Raw genomic sequence first — 5,000 nt, 5'->3', positions numbered from 1 at the left:
GGGCTCACCCTCCCCGGCCGCAGCGAGGGACTGCCTCCCGGCCGACTGGATCGGGCCCCTGGAAGTCTGGGGGGGGGGGGGGAATGGAACCTGACGCCTCCGAGGAGGGGACGCCCAGGGAAGGAGGGAGATCCGGGTTGACCTGGTGACCGGACGGGAAAGAGGCCACCGGGCGTGCCCCCGTTAAAACCCCTAGGGGTTGACCTGGTGGCCGGAAAGCAAACCGGCCAGCAGGTGAACCCTTTCGATTCCACGGGTTGACCTGGTGCCCGGGAAGCGAACCGGCCAGCAGGTGAACCCGTCCGATTCCACGGGTTGACCTGGTGCCCGGGAGGGGACTCTGAAAATTTTTCAGCCCTTTCGACTCGGGGTTGACCTGGTGGCCGAGAGGGGCCTCGCACGGCAGGCAAGCCGCCCTGGGCTCACCCTCCCCGGCCGCAGCGAGGGACTGCCCCTCCCCACCCCCCGGCTGACAGGATCGGGCGCACTGGAAGTCCGGGACAGTATTTTCCCCGACGCCGGGGAGGGCGGGCGGAGGGGCTCTGGCGGCCAGCCCGGGCCCCGGAGCTCGAAAAGGAAAAAAGGACCGGGCCCGCGAGAGACGGGGGCCCTGCCGCAGGGGGGGGGGGCAGTCCGACCGGGGCTCACCGTGCGGCAGGCCCGGGCGTCGGCAGGGGAAAGCGGGCGAGGAGGCGCGGGGCCGGGTGCCTACGGCCATACCGGACCGAACGCCCCCGATCCCGTCCGATCTCGGAAGGTAAACCGTCCCGGGCCTGGCTAGTACTTGGATGGGTGACCGCCTGGGAATCCCAGGTGCCGTAGGCAGCTTTTCCCGGTCCGAGTCAGCTCTCTCTCCTTTTCTGGGGGGGAAGGAGAGGGGGGGACGGGCCGGAAAGCCCCTCGTCGCTCCTGCCGAGTCGGAGGTCGCGGCCGCAGGTCACGGGTCTGGGCGCCTGGGGTCCGGCTCCCCACCCACCCGGCTTCCTCCGCGGAGGACCCCCCCCGGGGCCACCGAAGCCGCTGGGGGAGACCCCGGGCATGGGGCGGACTGGCCCGGACCCTCCCGGCCGCCGGCCCGCAGGTCCGCCCCGAATCCCCCCCCGCGGCCACCCAGGCCAGGCCTGGCCAGGCGGGACGGACGGCGGGTGTCCAGCGCCCAGCGGCTTCCTCCAGCGGGGACCCACGGACCCCAAAGCCGCAGGGGGAGGCCCCGGGCCCGGGACGGACTCGCTCGGACCCCCTGCGCCCGGCCGCCGGCCCGCGGGACCGCCCCGAATCCCCCCGCGGCCACCCAGGCCAGGCCTGGCCAGGCGGGACGGACGGCGGGTGTCCAGCGCCCAGCGGCTTCCTCCAGCGGGGACCCACGGACCCCAAAGCCGCAGGGGGAGGCCCCGGGCCCGGGCCCGACTCGCTCGGCCCCCCCGCCTCCCCTGCGCCCGGCCCCCGGCCCGCGGGACCGCCCCGAATCCCCCCGCGGCCACCCAGGCCAGGCCTGGCCTGGCGGGACGGACGGCGGGTGTCCAGCTCCCAGTGGCTTCCTCCAGCGGGGACCCACGGACCCCAAAGCCGCAGGGGGAGGCCCCGGGCCCGGGACGGACTCGCTCGGCCCCCCCGCCTCCCCTGCGCCCGGCCCCCGGCCCGCGGGACCGCCCCGAATCCCCCCGCGGCCATCCAGGCCAGGCCTGGCCTGGCGGGCCGGTGTGCGGCTCCCCCGGGCTTCCTCCCCCGACGACCCGCGCCCCCCTGAGCCGCAGGCGGAGACCCCGGCCCCGGGGCGGACCGGCCCGGGCTCGCTCGAGCCCCCTGCGCCCGGCCCGCAGGACCGCCCCCCCGAATCCCCCGGGAGAGGCCCGGCCTGCACGCCACTGACGACCCGCGGCCCCCAAAGTCGCAGGAGGCGCCCCCCCCCGGTTAGCCCCGTCTCGCTCCGCGCCCCCCGCCCCTCGCTGCCGGGACCGGGCGCCGCCCCAGAGTCAGCCGCAGCCGGCCGGCCTGAGAGCTGCCCTCCTGTGGACGACGGTGAGTTTACCTTGATACTAACCGGCCGTCAGCCAGGTCAACCCCATTGCTAGACTGGGGTGGACCTGGTGGCCGAGTGGGGACTTGGAACATTTGACAGCTGCTTCCCGGGGCTTGACCGGTTGTCCTGAACGCCCCCCACCCCCAGCCCCAGCCCCCGGCTCCTGCTCCCCTCTCCCCAGCCTCGGTGCTCCGCTCCCTGCCTCGGAGGCTGCCTCTCTGCGGCGCCTGCATCGCCTCCGAGGACGCGCACCCTCCGGAGGCTGGACGTAAACCCACCACTGCCGCTGACCCGGCTCTCCGAGGGACGACTGTGAGGCCTCCCCCCCCCCCCCACCCCCGGACCGCCCTGGGGACGACTGCTAAGCCTCCCCCACCGGACCGCCCGGGGCAAGACTGCTAAGCCTCCCTCCCACACACACACACACACACTGTCGGGGGAGGACTATTAAGCTTTCCCCCTGGAGCGCCCGGGGCGGACGACTGTTAAGCCTGCCCCCGGAGTCCTCGGGGGAGGACTATTAAGCTTTCCCCCCTGGAGCGCCCGGGGGGGGACGACTATTAAGCCTGGCCCCCGGAGTCCTCGGGGGACGACTATTAAGCCTCCCCCGGACTGGCCGGGGGGCGACTATTAAGCCTCCCCCGGACCTGCTCCGTCTCGACTATTAAGCCCCCCTCTGTGGTCCTCAAGACCACTGCCGTGCTGCCCTCGGAGTGGGGTGACACCCGGGCCGGAAAGCAAACCGGCCACCAGGTCAACCCGTCGAATCCAATGGGTTGACCTGGTGGCCGGAAAGCAAACCAGCCGCCAGGTCAACCCGTCGAAACCAATGGGTTGACCTGGTGGCCGGAAAGCAAAACGGCCGCCAGGTCAACCCAGTAGATTCAGCGGGTTGACCTGGTGGCCGAACGGGGACTTTGAAAATTTGACAGCCGCTTCCCGGGGGTTGACCTGTTGTCCCGGTGGGGACTTTGAACATTTGACAGCCGCCTCCCAGGGCTTGACCTATTGTCCCGGTGGGGACTTTGAGAATTTTACAGCCGCTTCCCGGGGCTTGACCTGGTGGCCGAGTGGGGACGTTGAACATTTGACAGCCGCTTCCAGGGGGTTGACCTGTTGTCCTGAACGCCCCCCACCTCCCCCCCGGCTCCTGCTCCCCACTCCCCAGCCTCGGTGCTCCGCTCCCTGCCTCGGAGGCTGCCTCTCTGCGGCGGCTGCATCGCGTCCGAGGACGCTCACCCTCCGGAGGCTGGACGTAAAGCCTGACACCCGCCACCGCCGCCGACACGGCTCTCGGAGGGACGACTCTGAGGCCTCCCCCCACCCCCGGACCGCCCTGGGGACGACTGCTAAGCCTCCCCCCCGCCCACACCCACACCCACACTGTCGGGGGATGACTCTTAAGCCTCTCCCAGACTGCCTGGGGAACGACTATTAAGCCTGCCCCCCGGAGCACTCGGGGGACGACTATTAAGCCTCCCGCGGACTGCCCGGGGGATGACTATTAAGCCTCCCCTGGAACGACTATTAAGCCTCCCCCGGACTGGCCGGGGGGCGACTATTAAGCCTATCCTCGGGGGAGGACTATTAAGCTTTCCCCCTGGAGCGCCCGGGGGGACGACTATTAAGCCTGGCCCCCGGAGTCCTCGGGGGACGACTATTAAGCCTCCCCCGGACCTGCTCCCTCTCGACTATTAAGCCCCCCCTCTGCGGTCCTCAGCACCACTGCCGCGCTGCCCTGGGAGTGGGGTGACATCCGGTCCGGAAAGCAAACCGGCCACCAGGTCAACCCGTCGAATCCAATGGGTTGACCTGGTGGCCGGAAAGCAAACCGGTCGCCAGGTCAACCCGTCGAATCCAATGGGTTGACCTGGTGGCCGGAAAGCAAACCGGCCGCCAGGTCAACCCAGTAGATTCAGCGGGTTGACCTGGTGGCCGAACGGGGACTTTGAAAATTTGACAGCCGCTTCCCGGGGGTTGACCTGTTGTCCCGGTGGGGACTTTGAACATTTGACAGCCGCCTCCCAGGGCTTGACCTGTTGTCCCGGGGGGGACTTTGAACATTTGACAGCCGCTTCCCGGGGCTTGATCGGTTGTCCTGAACGCCCCCCCCACCCACCCACCCCAGCCCCCGGCTCCTGCTCCCCTCTCCCCAGCCTCGGTGCTCCGCTCCTTGCCTCAGAGGCTGCCTCTCTGCGGCAGCTGCATCCCGTCCGAGGACGCTCACCCTCCGGAGGCTGGACGTAAAGCCTGACACCCGCCACCGCCGCCGACCCGGCTCTCCGAGGGACGACTCTGAGGCCTCCCCCCACCCCCGGACCGCCCTGATGACGACTGCTAAGCCTCCCCCACCGGACCGCCCGGGGGAAGACTGCGACGCCTCCCGCCAGGCCCCCACCCAGCCTGGGGGAAGACTGCTAAGCCTCCCCCCCCACACACACACACACACTGTCGGGGGATGACGATTAAGCCTCTCCCGGACTGCCCGGGGGACGACTATTAAGCCTCCCCTGGAACCACTATTAAGCCTGCCCCCGGAGTCCTCGGATGACGACTGCTAAGCCTCCCCCACCGGACCGCCCGGGGCAAGACTGCTAAGCCTCCCTCCCACACACACACACACACTCTCGGGGGAGGACTATTAAGCTTTCCCCCTGGAGCGCCCGGGGCGGATGACTGTTAAGCCTGCCCCCGGAGTCCTCGGGGGACGACTATTAAGCCTGGCCCCCGGAGTACCCGGGGGACGACTATTAAGCCTCCCCCGCACTGGCCGGGGGACGACTATTAAGCCTCCCCCGGACCTGCTCCGTCTCGACTATTAAGCCCCCCTCTGCGGTCCTCAGCACCACTGCCGCGCTGCCCTGGCAGTGGGGTGACACCCGGGCCGGAAAGCAAACCGGCCACCAGGTCAACCCGTCGAATCCAAAGGGTTGACCTGGTGGCCGGAAAGCAAACCGGCCGCCAGGTCAACCCGTCGAAT

At 70.1% G+C, this 5,000-nt stretch overlaps 1 non-coding gene across 1 annotated transcript; it reads left to right on the top strand.

The window, feature by feature from the left end:
• Positions 1 to 706: 706 nt before the first annotated feature.
• On the top strand, positions 707 to 825 carry LOC135979628 (5S ribosomal RNA). Its single transcript, XR_010596896.1, has one exon. It is a non-coding gene; the product is annotated as a 5S ribosomal RNA (ribosomal RNA).
• The last annotated feature ends 4,175 nt before the right edge of the window (positions 826 to 5,000 follow it).

The sequence above is a fragment of the Chrysemys picta genome, unplaced genomic scaffold (genome assembly GCF_011386835.1).
Source record: "Chrysemys picta bellii isolate R12L10 unplaced genomic scaffold, ASM1138683v2 scaf1060, whole genome shotgun sequence".
NCBI classification, from domain to species: domain Eukaryota; kingdom Metazoa; phylum Chordata; order Testudines; family Emydidae; genus Chrysemys; species Chrysemys picta.
This window is presented reverse-complemented; position numbering and strand designations above follow the sequence as displayed.